Source organism: Lathamus discolor, chromosome 3 (assembly GCF_037157495.1).
Source record: "Lathamus discolor isolate bLatDis1 chromosome 3, bLatDis1.hap1, whole genome shotgun sequence".
NCBI lineage: Eukaryota > Metazoa > Chordata > Aves > Psittaciformes > Psittacidae > Lathamus > Lathamus discolor.
In genome coordinates this window covers 108698314-108719982 of record NC_088886.1, presented here as the reverse complement: position 1 = coordinate 108719982, position 21669 = coordinate 108698314, and positions in this window count along the sequence as shown.

Sequence of the window (21669 nt, the reverse complement as noted above, 5' to 3'; positions counted from 1 at the left end):
GCAAGCTGCAAACAACAATTTCAGCCCTTACAGTAAATTCAAATAACATTTACCAAAAAAATAGTATATTTCTAGAGCTTCTGTATGTGAGATAATTTAAATAGTCAATTTGAATTGTCAGTAGGTTGGAAAATGCCATTAGAAAACAGATGCATTTAGCGTCTTGTATATTGTCTTGTACAGAACAAAATCCCAAGGCCTGAGTAATATAACAAACATCGGCAATCATGCTGGTAGGTGTTCTCAGACACTGCTAAAACTTGTTTCAAATTACTGTAACATGTTTGGTCTTAATCAGATTTGATCCCAGGTCTGAAAAAGTTCAAAACTATTTCTACATCTTCTATTGCCACCAGCCCCTACACTTTGATTTCATGTATTTTGTACGTCTCTACTTAATGCCTATTGATACATGAATACCTGCAGGATTTCCAGAATTTGCGAACCATCTTATCCAGCAAATTATTTAAGCATGCAAATAGTTTCACACATTCCCTGACATTCCTGCAAATGAAAACAGAATCGGAGCTGCAGCATTAATACATCATACTCAAATTAAAGCTTTGCAATGCAAGTGTTGTTCAGATTTGTATTCAAATAACACAAACATGTAGCAGATCCAGAAGGGATACTGAAGCTGACATGAAGTTTTACTTTTTGGATTTTTCCCTGCATACTAAGCTTGGGTTCAAGGCCTTTGCTTCAGTAGGCACTTAAGAATAAACATCTTAAAAAAACTGTATTTCTCAGCAAAAGAGTCTTTTGAATTTAAAAAAAAAAAATCAAAGGGAATGCTCTTCTTGCTCCATTTCCAGATTTGTAATTATCTTATGATATTAATTTCAGCAGCCAAACTCTTTAAAAAATGGTTGACGCAGGCAGTTTTTTAGTTGATGCAGTATCACTGTTTTGAAACATTTATGTCGCTTGTTTGTGTTACTTTGCTAATTTTATTGTAATTTAATATGAATTAATAGCTCTGTGGTTATAAAGTGTTTAATCAGTTACAACTCTTAATTATGCCACAACATTGTTTAATAAAACAATACACTATTGGGATTAAATCAAATTAATTAAATTAATCTGTTATCATCTTTTATGAGTAATTCATTGCACAATGAAAGCAGTTGTGAAATTATTTTCATGGCAACTAGCATAAAAAGACTTTGTGTGTATTCTTCTTTAATAACAGAGAAAAACTGTCACAGTTTTCAATGGTTTTCTACAGATCAGCATGAGGATCCTAACTGTCTCAAAAATAGACAGCCATAGAAATTTAGTAATTGAGTGACCTTGTTTCTGAAGTAATGCTGAAATAGAGGACTGGCATACTTGGCTCCAGGCAGTAACTGCCCAACTAAGAAGCCTGTCCCCGAGAACTGCCAATAAGCCACTGCTTTAGGACTTACTTAGCTAGAGGTCACACCTTTGCCTGGTGAGGTCATGAGAAAATTCTTCCTTCATGAAGTTGTCAGATTGCATCTTGAACCTGCCTAAGCTTTTGCCATCTGCTGCGCTCTGAGGCAGCAACATCCATGCACTAACGCGGGAAAGCACTCCATTTGCTCTGTTTAAAGCTGCTACTAATTTAATATATCCTAATCCTACTTCTTGTATCATGAAAAAGAATGAATAAATTGCCCAAGACCACTTTTCCCCACTTTGGAGCTTATATCTCTCTATAAGGTCCACACTGCAGCTGCATCTCTCAGGCTGAACAGTCCAGATCTGTTCAGTGTCTTCTCATACAATGCATTCCATCCAGTTGTTCCCCCTTTAGGTTTTTTTAGTTCTATTAGTTATGCATAGCCATTTGTTCTATTTGGTATTGCCTACCACTTGTCATGACTAAATTGTACTTTAATTATTTCAGATCATTTTTTTTATGTGACAACATCATTTAAAATTATAATTCTGTCCTTGTTGAAACGCTTTCAAATCTCTCTGAAGCTGTTGTGTCTGCAACTTTCCAATTCTAGCTTTTATATCACACAAGTCAGTTAAAAAAATAATAAACATGACAGTCTCATGTTTCATATTTGTCACAAGCTCATGACAGACTTTAAAACACTTTCCTGTGTGACTGCACACATGCAAGACAATGGGTTCACATTCAGCCATGACCATGTAACTGGTGATTTACCCTAGATTATAATTCCAATGTTCGCTTATGAGAACAGCATGTGGTGAACTTTTAAAAAACCAACTTAACTTGAAACAAACTGCAATCCTTGCTCTGTCCCCATCTACCAAATCAGTTAATTGTGAAACAATCCCTTGTCAGTCATCTGGGACTTCTCCTGTCACCTGTCAGTCTCAGGTGTGAGTCATAGATAACAGTTCAGAGTCTGTTCTGACCAGTTCCACAGATGCTTTAGGGTGAATTTCTTTAGTCTGATAACTTGAATACAAATCATCTCCCTAATTATTTTTCTAAATTTATTCCTCCCTGGACCCCTGCATTATCTCCTTAAATCAGTGAAGAAACTGATTATATTTCCAGTGCTTCTCACAATGAGAGGAAGCACTTAATTAAATATGTGTAGAATATAATACTCAATACTGCATCTTTTGGAAAATGAGTACCACGAATTTTACCTGGTAACAAAACTAAATGTAAAAATACCTTAAAATAGACATTTTACTGAACGAAGTGTGAAAATATTCACACTCCAAAGATTGGTTCATCTCTCTGACTTCAATTGCTGTATGTGAAATGGATGGGTATCATCTTGTGTCACAACCCTCCAAAAGACTTGACGAAATGGAGCAAAACAGACGCAGTTTTTGGAGAAAAAAAGTTAGAAAAAGGAACTGTTCAGCTATAAAGCCTAGCAGAAAGATGTTGAGATGGCTGAGATGATATGACCATTTCTCGTATTTGTTTAATAGCTCACAGGGTAAAACCTTTGTCTTAAACTTTATTTTAGATTTTCCCTTCTCACAAAGTATTTGCAGGATGAAGTTCTGTGCCTAAACATCATATAATTTGTCCTCTGTATAATTTGTCCCTTTAGTAATTATCTACTTTTGCTGTTTGCAGGGCTTCACTGCAGTGATGCCTTAACAGAATGTACACATGAAAGACCGAAGATCGCTCAACAAAACCGAGATTGGGACTGGCTTTACCAGGAGGTATCTACTCTGTGCAATTTCTTTACATCACTAACTGCAGCATGTTTTATACTTCAGGCATTACAGAGCTGACTTTTTTTCCCAGGACTCATCTTCCTCCTAAGCCTCCTGCTTCTGGGTTTTTTTTTGTGTTTTCTGTAGACAGAGAAATTAATAAAGTTTTGCTTCTGTCTAAGCAATAAACTGTCACATGAGAGGGCAGAAAGGGTAGTCCCAAAGGACACCAAGTGATGTAATTATATGAAATCTGCATCACTGCAGCGAACCACGTTCACTGGGGTTCTCCTGGAGCAATGAAATTACATACTTCATGTATGTCTTTTTTGAACATAGCAAAAGGTTTGTGCTGAGTGGCCTGGAGCTGGCTGCTCCACTGCTTTCCCTTGCTACCAGTCAGTTCAGGCTTGATTTTCTTCCAGCATTTTCATCCATGGCCTTAGAAACAACCCTTAATGTACTTGTTGGTAATTTTAAAAGGTGACCATGGCCCAACCACTTCCATGCTTCCCATGTCATACAGAAAAAAGCCTCCACCAAAGAACAGTATAGATGTCATGAGGTTGCACTGTAATTACAGAGAAGAAGGAGCACAGCTGATTCCAGGCTGGTTCCAATTGCCTTTGAAGCACAGGAGGAGGAGGAATGCCTACTACATAGAAAAGCAGACAGCAGACTTGAATCTGAGAAGGAACCTCACTGGTGACACTCAGCAGTATGGAAAGAAACTCCCTACATGACTCAGTCAAACAAATGCAAATAAAAAGCAAATGCAAAAAAAAGAGCAAGTAAAAGCTCTTCCTAGCACCTACATGTGCCTGGGAGGGGGCAACTCAAAGGAGATGCAAATATATTTGTGCAGTTCAGCTGTGACCTCCCACCTCGCTCCTGGACATCTGGGGGTTTAAGCATAGACCTACTCTGGCTGTCACAACCCCCTAAGATCAAAGCAAACAGCTCAAGAAACTCACTGCCCACAAATAAACATCATGATGTAACATTTTAACTTACTGACTAAATACTAAGACTGTGTTCTGATTTCAGCTGGGATAGATTTGATTTTCTTCACAGTAGCTGATACAGTGACACATTTTGACTTTAGTGTAAGAATAATGTTGATAACACAACGGTGTTTTAGCTGTTGGCAAATGGTACTTACTCTAAATCAAGGACTTTCACTTTCTCACGTTCTGCCAATCTTGAGGGCACAATGAGCCGGGGAGGGAGAGGAGTGTGGGAAGTACAGCCAGGACAGCTGACCTGAACTAGCCAAAGGGGTATTCCATACCACAGAACACCATGCCCAGTATACAAACTGGGGGGAGTTGGTCTGAAGGGGCCAATCACCACTCCAGTCAGGCTGGGTATTGGTCAGCAGATGGTGAGCAACTGTATTGTGCACCAATTCAGGATATTGTCATTATAATTTGTTTCAATTATTAAACTCTTCTTATCTCAACCCATGGGTTTTACATTTTTTCCGATTCTCCACCCCATCCCACTGGGGTAGGAGAGTGAGAGAGCAGCTGTGTGCCAGTGAGGGTTAAACCAGGACACAGCATTACAAGCACAAGGTTTAAAAAATGCATCTTTCCTTTTCTGGGGAGATTTATTCCTACAGTGCTTTCTTATTTAGGAGGTAATTCTAGGTCAAGACTTAGCACTAACATCTTCTAGTTCATATGCATTGTATAGAATCACATTTGCATTTTTGCCCACAGTTAGTAGGTATTATGTTTCCTGATGATTACGTATCAACTGAAGGTTAGAAAGAGGATAACTAGGGCATTAAAAGGTTTTCTTTCTGTTACTTTCCTATCTTTTCCTTTACATTCAGCTGTTATAAGTGTTTAATTTGACATAAAAGAGCACATGTAAATCTTAAAAGTCAGCTACTGAAGCTGTTTAGTCTGAGCAGTCTTCACATCACAACTGAGCCCATACAGAGCTATCTTCAGTGTGTGAACAGACTAGAGGCAGCAGTTCCCAACAACCTCCCATGCAAGCCTTCTACCTTTCATTACTCCTCATTCTAGCACATAAAAATGCTGGTTAGAGTTTGTGGTATTAAGGAGCACCTCCTTTTTTCTTCCCTGGAAAGCCAGAAGGAAAAAACCCAGAGCTCTCCACACTGCAGTGTGCACAAGGCAAAGCTGCTCATAAGTCACAGAGCTCAGTCAAGAAGGTGAAAGGTGCTTATACAACTCTCTCAGCATGGACACACATAAGTCCAAAAAGCCAGAAGATTACAGGTAGGTAGCATGGTCTTAAAGGTCAAGAAAGAAAAAGAAAAGCAAAGAAATCAAAAAAGGAAGCAAGGGAGTAAGGAGAGAAAACATGACACATGAAGAGCACAGCAGACACTAGGGAAAAGCACACCACAAAGTAGGTAGATTCCAAAGAATGACATTACATTACACTTAAATGTAGCCATTCCATCATGGCAATTATTTGGAAATATTTTAGAACTTGCCATCATCACTAACAGCTATTTACATTTGGGATGTACATTTGAAGTTGCATAATACTGTACTTGTCCTGTCTTATTTAGTACAAATTCAGTAATTTTTGCTGTGAAAATTCACATAGAATCATAGAATGGTTAGGGTTGAAAAGGACCTTAAGATCATTTAGTTCCAGTCTCCCTACCATGGGCAGGGACATGTCACACTAGACCATGTTGGCCAAGGCCCTGTCCAACCTGGCCTTGAACACTGCCAGGGATGTAGCATTTTCCCCTTCTTTGGGCAAGCCGTTCCAGTGCTTCACCACCCTTACAGTAAAGAACTTCTTCATTATATCTAACCTGAACTTTCCCTGTTTAAGTTTAAATCCATTACCCCTTGTCCTATCGCTACAGTCCCTGATGAAGAGTGCCTCTCTGGTGCCCTTGTAAGTATTTCCAGGTAGACAATGTCAATTGCTTTGCCCCTATCTATCACTTCTGTAGCCCCATCATAGAAGGCCACCAGATTGGTCAGACAGGATTTCCCCTTAGTGAAGCCATGTCACCTGTCACCAGGTATCTTGTTGTTTTTCATTGCCCTAGCATGGTTTCCAGGAGAATATGCTCCATGATCCTGCCAGGCACAGAGGCTGAGACTGACTGGTCTGTAATTCCTTGGGTCTTCCATTTTCCCCTTCTTGAAAATGGGGGTTATATTTCCCTTTTTCCAGTCGTTGGGAACTTCACCTGACTGCAATGATTTTTCAAATATGATGGCCAGTGGCTTAGCAACTTCATTCGCCAGCTCCTTCAGGACCCGTGGATGGATTTCATCAGGTCCCATGGACTTGTGCATATTCAGGTTCTTAAGATGATCTTCAACTTGATCCTCTCCTACAGTAGGCATAAGGTCTTCATTCTCACAGTGCCTGCATTTGTCTTCCAAGACTTGAGCAGCATGGCTACAGCACTTGCCAGTGAAGACTGACATGTAAAAATAAATGTTGAAAAATAGCTTGCAAGTGTTTTAAGCATGAAAAATCTCTTTCTGTAAAAGCCTAACAATGGCATTTCTTCATGTCATGGCCGTATGTTACAAGAAAAATACAAGTCACAGTTTAAGCAAGGTAACAGGGTAATATATGACTGAAAGGGTTCCTGGCTGTCAGGAGAAGACCTGACAACTGAAAAGCGAGAGAAAAATAAGGCATCATGAAAGAAGAATTAAAGCAGTGTTGTTTAGTCTTTCCTTTCTAAAATGGCACAGCTATGTTGAAGTATTTAAACCTACTATAGGAACACAGACACCCACACATTCCCCAATGCACGCAACATGCCACACTATCTTCAAGAGGCTGCTGAAAGAAGTTTGTCAAGAAAGAGAAAGTGCGCCTTCATTTCAAGGAGAATTTCCAGAAAAACAGATTCAAATAGATTAAAAGAGAAAAAGGGGAGGAAAAAAAAAAAGAAAAGAAGGCTCAAGAGTTTGTGAAATGTCTCTCCTGTATGCTGTGAGTGTGAAATTGTTTAATTGGCTCTCCAGCTTCAAAAGTTACTGCGGCCGCAACAGTCCCTCACCTGGAGGTTTCTTCCCTAACCTAACCTAACCTAACCTAAGAAAGCCTCACCCATCTTCATGTAAAGTACATCTCAACATGTCAGATTTTAGTGATGTGGTAGACTTCCTACAGTTGCGGATAGAGACAATGTCTCTCTCTCTGGTAACCCCAGGTGGAAGACTAAAAATTGAACACCCTGTAGACTGATTGCCTGACAGTAGACAAAAGGCAGTTCACAATAACAATGTATTTTACAACTTGTAAGCATAATCCATTTGTATTTTCCCCCTCTCCATTTCCAGCAGGTCAGAAGATACTTGTGCTTGCAAATTATCAATCTGAGCTATGACCTGTCTATCTTAACATTATAACAAAAAGCTTTTACATTCATCAAACACACCAACCTCATCTAAAAAGGATTTTTATGGGTACATTTTGTTTTTAAAAAAAGTACTAAATAAGGCAACGTCTCAGAGAGCTCTGCTTGGGACAGTTACTGACAGCGTCAGAAGAGACCCGACATCCAACATGCAGTGTTTAGAAAAAAAGAATTAATTGATCTTGTTATATCAACTTTGAAACTGCCTTCTCTAGCACCTAGAGAAAGCTTGCCCTTCAGGCAGGTTTTTACAGGCTCTCACGGCTTTACTTTGATTGCTGTTGTAGCTGAAATATATAGCTCTAGTATGAAGGGATTATCTGTTATCCTGCCCTTTGGGAGAACCTCATGCTGTGACAAAGACTTTTCTCTGCTTAATCTCTTAAATTTAACAAAACTAACAACAGTACAGCACATCTAGCATTACTTTTTTTTTTCTTTTTCATAATGCTGCTCAGACCCTTGAGGGCTAAGTAATCACTGAATGTTATTTAACATCATCACATCTGAGTTTCAATTCTCTGACAAACTGAAGTTTGATGACATTTTGGGGTTCATAATCTGAATTGCCTAACATCACCCTGCTCAATATGTCCTTTTTCTACTGTATTTCAGGGGAAAGAACAAAGTCAGAAGGGACTAGATCACAGCCCTGGAAATAAAAAAAACAACATCAACATCATGCACTTCAGGATCAACTCATTTTGGTATCCTCTGTCAAGCCTTACTCACAAGGATTACCCCTTGGTATCAACAGAACCATTTAATCTCTTGTTGTTATTTGGTATATTCCCTCCTGGCTCAGACAAATCTTCACTGGCAGCTACTTTTTCATGAGAGACTTAATAACCTGCTAGTGAAAGGACATAAGTCTGTTTGAACATAGATCATACAAACCAGAGTTCTTTAAAGAACAAAAACAGGAACAAAACCAGAGGGTTTATGCTGGGCTACGTGGCCCATCCTTAGACTAGTGACACTTTCAAAGCCCAAGGGCACAAAGAAGAAGCCAGGATATTGCTTGTCCAGAGTGTTATAGGGAAGCTTAGGACACTTTAGCTTCACAGAGGTAACATGCCCAAAGAAAGCAGGAAGCACAAGTCCTGCACCCTCCAGTGGCATATGGAATTGTGGGAATTGTGCTTGCAGCCAAGAACCATCATATGCTGCAGTCAAGAATTTCAATTTATTTTAAAGACAAGGAAAACTGAATTTTATTAAAAAACTGTGTCTTTTTAGAAAAACTGTTTTTTTTTTTTTTTTTTCAAATAAGACAACCTAACAAACTTTCTCAGTTAAAAAGAATTTACTTTAAAGACAAGTACACCCTAAAGATTGTAATTTTGTATGAGTGATTAGGGTTATATTAAATAAATCACTAAAAGTAAAATCTTCTCCTCCCATTTCAAGTCACTTGCTCTTGGATTCAAATATGCATACAAATACATAACTTGTTCATGTTTTCTGACAAATATGCTGCAATGAGGATGAACTTGAGCAGACACCACCATTTCTTCCCTTCTACTAGCAGCACTTCCAGGGAAACACTTCCATGTATGAACACATAGAAGGTGATTTCTTCATGCCCTCCCAGCAATGCCAACTCACAAGCAAACAGCATTATGCACTAAAAAGGATTATAAGGAGTTTCTCCTTAAAGGAAACAAAATATTATGTGCCAAGTCCTTCCTTCTGAACACATTGTTTCTACAAGCTCTAAGCAAAGTAGGCAATATAAAAGACTACTTGAATGTTAAAATAGAGAATTTCAAATGTTAAAATAGAGAATATGTAATTACATTACATAACGTAGTATCTGTCAGAATATCTTTATTGGGAACAGACTCACTAGGTTATGCAGTTCTGTTGACCAAAAGATACAGGGTTCACGTGGTGTAACTCTACAGTCACAAAAGAAAAAACAACCTCACAACAGTCCCATCTACCCATATAATCCATAAATCTAGCCATATTAAAGGAAAAAAAACACAGCAATTCTTACACACACGCAGCTCTACACTAAAGGCAGAATTCACACCAGCAAAAATTACTGGGCAGCAATGCAGGAATAACAGGAAAGATCACCTGTATGCTCAGTGCCTGTTTTGCTACTGCACAAAATCACCTCCATATATATATCCAAGGCCCGGAGGTTGGAACTAGATGATCTTTAGGTTCTTTCCAACACTAACCATTCTATGATTCTATTATTCATCTTCCAATTTTCTTTTGCTTTCATTTTCAGTGGTTAAAAAGACCAAAGATCTTGCCAATAGGCCTTCTAACTCAGCACACTCTTCCATGAAATGTAAACCACTAACAGTACGGCTGAAGGGTGAAAGACCATCTTGCCATGTCTGCAGATTTTTAAAATCAGAGACAGCAGACTACTACCCAAAGAACACAATACAAAGCAGGAGCCTCTAACTGAATGTGCATGGAGAGCTCGACAGCAGAGAGATGGAAAGGCTGTCATGCTGAAGGATGCAGAGCTTATGTATTCTTTATCAAGCAGCTGAGGATCCTGTTTAATCACAGTCCAATTCAGGTCTGAGTCCCTGATCCTCACAGAGGTCTCCCTTGGCATAGTGCATGCTTTTCTTACCTCTGATGAGGCCAGGAGAATAATACTGAACATCCACATAAGTAGAAAGAACTTAGATCTACTCATAGTATTCCAGTCTGATGAAGAAGAGAGAAATTGGGGAAATTATCCATTAACTTTACAAGAAAAGAATTCTTATTTTTTAAAGACGGTTACTATGCTTTTTCTGCTTCTTTACAAAGCTAGTTGTAAAAAGAAAATGTTTTTGTTTCAAGGGACTTTTGTATTACTATTTCAGTTGCAATGTTTGTGTGCCAAGCAGAGAAACAATATAATATAAACAGCTAGGCAAAATATATCTGTCTGGTGGCTACCCATCCCTACACCAAAGAAACAGATGGATGAACCCAGCCAGATCATAAGGCTACTGTGCCACTTCATAAATAATTTTCTTGAGGACTCCTAATACTTGTATCAATGCCATGAATGTTATGTTTTTGTTGTTGTTGGGCTTTTTAAATTACTTTCTTCCAATTGTTACCATTTTGGTGGGTATGTAATCTGAGTGTTAAATCCTTTTATCTTCCCTGTTAGCAGAATGGTAAAAACTAAGATTTTTGTTCTGCTACTAGATAGCCAGGAAGAGAAACAACATTTCCATTCATTCTGGTGGGCATCACAGTCCAGTTTTGTCCCGCTTGCTGATGCCAGTAACATCCTTAAGATACAAATGCATTTTGTAGAGGTCAGTCTTGCAGTTTTATCAATAAGAAGAGAAACCTGCCTCCATCTATGGCACATGACAAAGAAGGTCTACAAGAAAGTCATTAGATTTCTTCTCCTTTCTTTTTGCTCATTCGTTACAGTATTTCATTCCAGAAAAGTAACTACCTTCATTGTTAATATGCGTATTATTTTCTAAATAAAATTCTATTTATTTTATAATTGAATAATAGAAGCAGGAAGATATCTAGGAAAGGAAATGACAAGTAGATAAAAAGATGAACAAGAGGAATTCTAATAAGAAAACTATATGAGAAAATTTGATTTTTTTTTAAACAATTCAAGAGTGAATATAAATTTGAAGCATAATAAAAAGTAAATGCTTGTTTGAGTAGGAAGGAAAACCAATCAAAGAAAGCAATCATGTAGAAAACCGTCCCTTCCAATGGTAATTATACCTCTATTCCAAACAGGCAGACAGTGTTTGAGACTTGGTGCAAGCTACATTTTTGTCTCCATGTTATCATCTGCACTCATTCAAAAATACAACCACTGTTCCAGTCAAATCCTTGAATTACTCATGCCTCCATCCTGGCAATGTAGCTGAAGATGGAAAAAGGTATTATTTCTGAAAAATTATGCTGCAGAAAGCATGAATATAGGTGACAAACTCAGGCAGACTTGGTTCACAGAATTAATATGATAGTTCGTTTTTCCCTTTCCAGCTAGTTTGCCTGTATCTGGATTCAGAACATGTTTAGGACAAATGATGTAATTTATTACTATTTTTTTAATGTAGAAATTAGATGTTAAGCAAAGCATATTTTTATACTAATTCCATCCCTTCCATGCATTCCTTTTTAACTGATCTCATTTGTGTGCAGTACAATTTTTCTGCTATGAGAAGTGTAATTTCTTCTTATGCCGCATTAGGGGAAACTGTTTTATGATCCAATTGTGCTAACTTATTTTCTTACTATGAATTCTTTATTGATGCTCACACTACTTAAAAGTTAAATAATATATAGTAAACATATATAGTATATAATTATATGTAATATACAATATTTTTCACATTTATCATTGAAAAAATAGGTCTTGTGATACCATCCCTATCTAAATTAAAAAATGGACTATGACTCTTGCACAGAACTTTCTTCTATTCTCATACTTACCAAAATATGTAATGAAATCAAATGAAGACAAAAATATTTCATTAGCTGAATCAGTCTTCCCAGAAAAAGTAACTAGATTTGGTAATATAAATGTTAACTTTCCCACTGTTAAATCACTCATTAAACTTGTGAACAGTCTTTCAGAACTCATCCTTTGCAGGATAAGAAGCAGTAGAGTAAGATAACATCAAAATACAGATCTTTTGCCAGCAACACATACATACATACTTGCCTGCCTTAGCCATAACTAACAAATGAAGATCCCCTTAATTTCCAGAACTGCTAGCTCAACTACACTTAAGACTTTAAATGATCAAGAATTCAGAGTGGCTGGCGCTAACATGTTTTATTACTTTGTTTTTGGTTGGGCTTGTGTTGGGTTCCCCCCCCCCCCCATTACAGCATTGAACAATGAAACATGACAACTGCTCTTCAGCAAGCTGAGGGGCAATAATTCAAGGACATTGACTATAATGTAAAAAATGTGGCTTTGACTGATGTAACAATAAGCAGAAGAGTCAAAAAGAAAGACATTTTTTTTCTGTGAAATCTCTCTTTAATCAAATCACAGAGTGATAACCCTTTTTCTACTAGCAAGGAATAATTATTTTGAAGCTACTGATGTTTTGTAACAGCATTAATTTCCATGGACATTTGAGTATTCATAGATATTTTAATTTTAAATAATAAAAATTACTTTAAAGTCTGGATGACTTTGATGTTTTCATTCTACAGACCACAGCTAAGCATACTTGTTCATTTCAATAAGGGTCATTTTTCCCCATCTTCTTGATCATTTAGAAATGCTTGCCAGAATTTCAGTTCCAACCATAGGTCCCTGCAACTTCTCAGTATGCAGCATCTGGATGCCTTACACAAGCCCTTTGCCACTGTTGCTCCACCACATCTTTTCCCATAAATCTTCCAAAATATCCCACTCCCCTTCTGTGCCACAGTATGAGTACTTATGACACACTTTCCAAGTGAATCAGGCCTGGCCCCAGTACAAGAACTTGGGGAACTTCATTGCTTCCCTCCCTTAAATGCCAAAACTGCTGTTTCCTTATCACACACTTTCTATGTACGACTGACCATTCTGAAGTGCCTCAGTGTGCTCAAGCAGCATACTTGATGTGAAAACACTCGGGATGAGAATCCTATGAAAATACTTCATATGGTGTTAGAACAGATTTAATTAATACACTTAAACAACAGCTTAAGTTGTACTCTACAACAAAGATGCACAATCAACAAAACAAAGACTAATTATTAAACTAATAAAGGCTGATATTTCTGCTGCCTTATCTGCAGCAAAGAATACTCCACCCTGCTTGCCCAATTCACCATCAGCAAGGAAATCTAAAGCTTTAAATTGTCATGTTCATATTTAGTACATAAGACCTTTTAGGCTAAGAGTATATGCTATTCCTGTTTCCAATTGAAACCAAAAATCTAGATTCACATTTACTCAGTCAAAGTAGTATCAATGTAAAAAAGTTAAATTCCCTACACATCTCAACTATAATAAAATAACATTATATGATTTTTTTTTTAATCATCATGTATTGAAATTGGAAACCAAGCATACAGTGGGAATACCACCGGGATTTTCACATTGACTATTGGTTTAGTTATGAATATTATAGACAGGAAGTAATTCAAGCTGTTGCTCCTCACTAATTCAGAAGGAAAAATACTAATTTTATTTTTCATTGGGCAAATGTCACACAAAAGTAATTTTATGAAATGCCTATAACTGATATTGAAGAAAGACACACAGTGGCTTTCAAAGCCCTGCAAACCACCTGAGCTGTGATTAAGCTGAACAAATTTCATTATAAATTTCAGAATTCTCAGAAGACAATTATTCGATCCCTGTTACATGCATCTGCAGGCTGCCAGAGCTGGAAATGTGAGCTCATGTTAATTAATAGTTTTAATTAAACCATGAAAAATACAAACACATTAAGTGTGCTGATATACTAAGCTCGAAACAGAGATGGATTAATACATAAAATGCTGCAAGGTATGATTGCATACTATGATTATTAAAGCTTACAAATCAGTTACAACTATAAAACCATCACTGAGAATAATTACCAGCCTAAAACAAACAAGATATTTCATTCTCATATCATGAAAGTTCTTCTATGAAACTGCTTCTTCTCAAGATGACCTTATCTAAAAGAGACTGCATTAAGAAAATCATTCAAATCTAAAAATACAAACTTTTTTCCAACACAAACCTAAAAAGACCAAAATAATCTTGGATAAAACTGTACGCATTTTTTCTCAGCGTAACAGGAATATTATGCAGACAACATGCAATTAGGAAAAAACTTCAGAACCACAACAACAATGAAAAAATCCAAACAAGTGATACTACCAATGTCATCACAAGGCCAAATGCTGCAGGAACAAATCCAAGCTGTGCACAGGAAATAATATAGCTATCACAAAAGAAAAATGAGTAGCCTTTGTCACTGAAAAATGTGATTTCAAGTGCCTTTCCTAGACAAAAATGGATGTTATTAAACTGTTCCTTTTCTCTACATCTGTATTGCTTCTATCATGGACACATACAAGTATCAAACCTTAACATGCTTACATATATTTTCCTCAGCGGACAGAAAAATGTTTGTCATATGTTCAACTAACCTTCACATTAGCTATTCTGTTCCACTCCTATGAGGACTGATGAAAGCAAAGCAAATTCCTTTTTTCTGTTCTCACAGCTGGTTTCAGCTGGGTTTGAGTTAGTTTCCTTCCTAGAAGCTGCTGGTACTGTGTTTTTTCAATTTAGTGTAAGAGTAATGTTGATAACACACCTGTGTTTCAGTTGTTGCTAAGTAGGCAAGAACTATTCAGTTTCCCTTGTTCTGCCAAATAAACACAGCACTGTACCGGGTTTTAGGAAGAAACTAACTCTATCCCAGCTGAAACCAGGACATCTCACCCTCACAAGCTTTCTACATGACACAAACACACCAACTCATGGTAGAATAAAATGAACCACTTAAAGAGAGGAACAATAATCTTGGCTCATTAAAGTAAAGTGGACTATGCTAAATTACATAAGCACACTGCACCTATATTTTCCCATATAACACTTCCATTTTTTCAGCAAGGTACTCTAAAAATGCAAATACTGTCCAATGTATGAAGGACAGCAGCAGCAACAGTGCCACCACAGTGACCCCTTGCCACTTCTCTCTTTTCCAGTGTTTGCCCATCCTTTGCTAACCCAGCTTCTGTGTCCCTTGAAGTGGGGACAACCAAAGTACTGTTTCAGCAGCACAAAAGCAACTCTGTTCCTCCATGCACCACACACCAAGGGCTCCTGTGTTATCTCTGTTCTCCAAATTCTCCCATTTCCTCCCAAACCTCCTGTGTTACTGTAATTTCTTCAGCATTTTCACAAAGCTACTTTGGAAGCTAACAAAAACCATGTGTAACTCAGCTCTCATAACACACACCTTCTTACCTTTGCATAAGGCCTAGCAGAATTTAAATTATTTGTTTATACAGCACTGAATATTTTCCATATGTCTTCAAATGGTGAGCTAAATTGCAACACAGGTTCCACTAAATATCTGAATATTGTATTTGTTCATAAAGTGGAGATGGGGAGCAAACCTCCTGAAACCAATATCATATTTTAGCAGCAAGATAAAAACAAGCCCATATCAAATAACAACTTTAAAGTATGCTCCTGCATAAACAGCATGAGACTTGAAACAGAAAAAAATGCCATGCAAACTATGCAAGCTGGCAAGGTCTGATTTCTACAAAGGTATAATAGTCTGATAGTTAAATACTGTGACTTTCCAGCAAGAAGAGCCCGAACAACCCCAAACTACCCTACATCAGTGTGACCCTTACAATTCAAGTCAGAGTCCAGTTTTAAAACAAACAACATTGTTGTTGTAAACTCACAGATGCAATTTCGTACCCTTCTTCCTCTGCACAATCACATAGCATTAGATTTAACATCACCGACTTGTACTAAATGCAGGGGCAGTCTGTGTGGGAGAATATTAGCAAGACAGATGGAAAGGAAAATATAAGTCACATTCAGGAAAATGTGACAGCTTTACATTTCTGGTGTAAATGGCTATTCTCTCTTATGCTTTACGGGTGACTCTGAAGTAACAGCTAATACCTACCAACACCATCCTCGCTGCTCTTCTAAGGAAAGCCTTACACAAGTGCCACTGTCCTCCACACTGGCTCCTATTCTCAGGCTCTGGATGAGCCTTCTGTAGCTGAGACACCAGCATGCCTAGCCCTGGTGCTGCTGTGCTGGTGCAAAACAGAGTTATACTTTGAGGTTGAATCAGGGTGATCACAGTACGTATTTCCCAGGAAAACTTGTAACGAAGCTTCAGCTTACCTTTTCTGAACCATTTATCATGCAAGAAAAGACATAATTTTTCAGTAGAAGTGCTAGTTTCTGCATATGCAAGAACATTTGCATTAGAAAGATGCAACATAAAAACTTTTCTCATTTGGGGAAATCTTCCTGTATTTGTTTTCAAGATGAAAGTACTGTTATCTCAGCCTTATGATATGTAGCACTCTATACTACCCAAAATACAGACTTAAAGACTCAATGGGTCAAAACACCCTATTTGCTTCTGAACTGAATTTATGAGTATGCTTTCCAAGCAACCTCTGGGAGCTAATCACAGAAACTGATTATTAACAGGATTCGTGTAATATAATCTTTGGGTGTACACCCTTACAGCACTCCACACAACTTAACCCTGTTTGTGTGGGAAGAAGCCTCACCTATCTTACAGGGTCAACATTGTATTGTTAATAATAGTAATATTGTGATTTATGCTTAAATAATTCCTATATGAAAAAGAAGCATATTTTAAATTTTAAAAATAATAATTTGTCCATGGAAATGACCTATGAATGGCAAATACAGTATAAAACCCCAAAACCTGTAAAGTGCTATTTTTCAATGGTGCTCCACAGCTGCCACGCTTTGCACTTTATCTTTTAAAATACATGAGAATAATATACCAACAAAGGCATCAATAACTGGCAAAAAGGACATGAAAGAGATCATAAGGATTCAGCTTAATACCAGTATCACTATCATACATTTTGATGAATGATACTGGTGTACTAAGCATGTTTCATATGAGGAAACTACTTGGGTAAACAAGTCAATACCAGGATGACTATGAACTACCACCTGCTGTGACACATAGAAAGGCAGACATAATTCTAGGATGTATCAAGTAAAGATATAAAGAGAAATTTTATGATTATACCGGGTGCATATCAAAACCACTGCAATTACACTGAAATAGGTACACAGGAGGCTTTTGCAAAACTGGGGAGAAGTGCACTTCTGTTATATCAGCATCACAAGTCTAACACTGGATACAGCTTTTAGCTATGAATATTTCTGGACTAAATATCATAGAAGAGGAGGTGTTACTCATGCTCACCTTTTCTGCTTCTTTTGCACAATAGCAAACAGCTATAAAGCAGGAATAATTCCACTGACTCTGGAAATGAGAAAGCTAACCACTTAGGATTTACATAGGGAAAGATTTCAGAAACTGGGAGCTAAAGGAGAAAGCAAACAAGTTTAATGTACACCATAATAACTTTATGAATGATAGACCAAAGCAGTCTCTCACCACCCTGACTGCACAATTTTTAGGCATCCTTTGAAACTGGTTTTCTCCCCCTCGTGTCCTAGAGCAGAGCAACAGCTTTCACTGCTGAACCTGCAAAGACAGTGCTATCTGCTCTGCTGCTTGGAAATAGACTAAGGTCAGACATTAATTGTATATTATCTCAACACCAACAATAGCAAATAAATCTTTATGCTCAGGGCTGACCTCAATTTAATTCTCATCAGTAGCCCATGAATGAAAATAAATAATAGCAGCACCCACCTAGTCCCAATATCCCCAGATTTCCTTTTGAACATACTTTTTTTTACACCCAAATTCCTCTGTGCATGCAAATCTTTATCAATCTGAACCAAAACAATGTGTAAGAGCTGGGATAAAAATAAGAAGATAAAAAGGGAAGACACCAGGATCCGTAAGTATAGTGGCTATCATAGGTATATAATATGAAGAGTAGCTACTTCTTACAGCCTTAAGAGAGAGATGTGTTTACAAACATTTGTTTTCACAAAGGCAGATTATAAAATGCAATTTGAATGATTTCATATCTGCTTCAAAGATCTGTACAGAAGAAACTTCAAAAGACAGGAATACATCATTATGAAAATGAAACTGCTATCCAAAATCACATTAATGTTGTTCATTCTCCCCTGCAGAAATGAATACATAACTCACAGTGGTTGACTTCTAGAGAGGAACACCATAAAATTTTTGATATCTTGCAGGGCAAATGTCTGCATGGGCAAGATAGCATGGAATTATGGTACACGTGAACCTTAAGCGACCTTCCCATTGATGACACTTGATTACCTGCCACACAGCTATGGCTGTTCCAACCATAAAAATGCATTGAACCACTGAACTTCAAGTAGACAGAGGTCAGTTAGGATCTTTGCAAAAACATGAAGGGCAAGCCTCTTTAGGCAGCAAATGTTTTACTGCCAGCAAAAACATTAAATGTATTTAACCATTACAACCTAATAGCTATGAAGCAATAGGTTTCCAATCAGTTTATACATTTGATTGTTCCTCCTTCAATGATTTCTGATTTGGACAGCTGCTATTATTAGGTGTTATTTCAGTGAGGACAAATGCATACGCATAAAAATCTTAATATTAAAACCAGTATTTCACAGTTGACTCCTAATAGAGTCAGGAGGTAATTACTCTCAGAAGATGATGTTTTAGATAATATTTGTTCATTCATTTTCAGCCCTACTGCTTTATAGCAGTGCTGCAACTCTTTCAAAATGCAAGACATCTCAATCTGAAACTGCAGTGCCAGGAAGCCACACTAGTGGCACGGCCGATACTGAGCCACCTCAACCTCTCAGGGTTCTCAGCCTTGCACTGGTTGAGGATTTGAGGGTGATCAGAGGAGGTGCTCACTATGCTCCAAGCTCTCTACATAGCACACAGTTCTGTTTACACAGTCCCATAGGTGCTCAGGGTTCTCTGCTGCATTGCAAGCTGCTGTATGATGAAAGAAGAGGAATTGCTGCAGTTATGACCTACTTCATCATTTCAACCAAGTTAAGGAGCGATCACATGACATTTAAAAATAAGAGCCCCCTCAAAAGATCTGGAGGTCAAAAAGCACACAAATGAAACACTAAAGTAAAAGCATCCTTAATTTTATAATGTTACCTGTTGAGTGGCCTTAAAAATCTCACAAAATCTAAGAATAATTCCATAATGTAATGAAAGACTAAGGATGTGTGCATATAGTCTTTACGACTTCATCTTTTTTCTCTTTATTCACACTCACAGGTAGTCACAATCAGCTTTACAGAAATTTTTAGATAATCGAAGCCTGGAAAAAAAAGGCTCCACTTTCTATTTTATGTGTTTTCAACTAAGATATTGAAAACATAGGTAATTAGAACTAAAAGCATGTATATGTGGGTCATTTTCATTAAAGAAAACATGTTAGTGAGTTCATACGAGATGTTTCCACTGTATCAAGAAGTACCAAAGAATACTGTTTACGTTATTCAAAGCTTACACTGTGATTTTTACATGTGTATTTATATATTCATCATACAAACCAGGATTACATGAATGTAAAAAATCACATTTTTTCTCATGGAATTTAATTTCCAGCAAATTAAACTATGGCACTACCAATAACCTATATAATGAGTAAACTTGATGTGAAATAATTCAAAGTTTTTACAACCTTCTGGAATTATTATGTTAAACATATCGTTGTATAAATGACTGAGTTTCTTCAAGCATATCTTCACAACCATTACCCCACCTTCCTGGCCTTAAAGTCTTCTGCTAGTGGCCTTGGTCATGCAGAAAAGCTGGCTTCAACTCTGGCAACTGAAAGCCTCACATTTCCTGCAGAGGGATATTGCTGACTGCAGGAAGCTATTATGATTTCTCTATTAAGGAACTCAGGAAAAATAAACTTGCAGTGGGCAGAAGGCAGGGTAACTGCAACTCAATGCAATGCTGTCATGGTTTTTTTTTTGTGTCAGGTTGTAAGAAAAAGCCACTACACACCAGCATTACATCCTAAAATGCTTCCTCTGCCATCTCTTTCCCTGCGGCAGCACATCCATTTATCTTAGGACTGGAAGAGTAGAGATTTCATTCCTGTCCTTGCTGTGGTATTACATCTTCTATGACCTCAGTAGAGAACTGAAGGAAGTTCTGAACTGAGGAGTAACTTAGATAATTAACCTTTATGTTTCTTCTCAGTTCATGAAACTTAATCTGTATCTTAGGGCTTCTTGTGGGGTTACTTTTTTTCCTCCAGCAGGGGAAACTTGAAATTTCCACATCACCACCATTAAAAAACCAAATAAACAAACAAGCAAACAACAACAAAAAAAACCCAACCAAAACCCCAAAACAGGATTGGCATTTCTCCATGTGGAGTCAGAGCCCACTGTTAAAAAAAAAAAAAAAGAAAAAAAAAAAAGATTTAACATCCTTTGGGTTTCAACCAATAGTTTGAATAACTTCTGAGGTCATGATGCAGTGTATGGGATGAGTGGAATTAGCCACATAGCATAATGATTGCTTTCTGGGTATAAATTTTCTCACAGTTGGAATAAGGCAGTTAGATGGTAAACACAGTAAACTACTACAATGAACTGCCTCTCTAACACACATTGCCTTGTATACCAACCCAACCTTAACAGAAATGTTGAGGGACCATTGTCACTTCTCTGCTGCAATACTGATGCAATTCCCAGTGGCTGATGAAAGCAGTCTTTTCACATTCACCAATACTGATTCTGCTCACTCAGAGGAATGGAAGAACAACGGGGACAGCTATCTTTATCATGCGGTTCAAAAGCCAGCAATAAATTGCTTTCATTTTTAAATTGACATGGATTAGGCTTTTTAGAAATGTACATAAGCTTGGAACTGTTTTTCCCAAAGTAGGATTTGCTATTGAGCTAGCTACCAGCATCAAGAAAGAGCCTGAAATCGTAACATGTTCTTTGGGTAGAAAAGAAATCAAGAAAGAGCCTGAAATTGTAACATGTTCTTTGGGTAAAAAAGAAATCACCTTCCCTGTTCCCCTGCTCTCTCAAGCTCATTTTCCATTTTGAAGCACAGTAAACTTGGCTCTCCACAGTAAGCCCATCTAGTCACAAGGGGATTTCTGGTGATGTACAGATGGGTGACAAAGCTGCTGATTTACTAAGACTAATAAATTAATACTGCCTCCCCAACCATGACATTGCATTAGTATTTCCTAACCTATTTCAGCCCATTAAGTCCCGTTTATTTTTTTACTACTTTTGCAGTAAGAATCTTTCCCTCTTGTTCCATGTTACAAGCACTAGATCATCCCTAACCTGTGTTTTCAGACACCAGTGGCAGCCCTTAGCTTCCAGGCAGCAGTTTTAGGAAGTTTCCAAGGGCAGGTAGATACCAGTTTCTCTGGATACTCTAAAATTACAGGCCATCATAATGAGACTGAGTCGTGAGATAGATACCACTCAGGGGCCTTACAGGTTTGCCCATGATAAGTTTTCAAAAGCAGGTAGCTTTTGCATTTTGGATTCCTCACTGCACAGATGGATA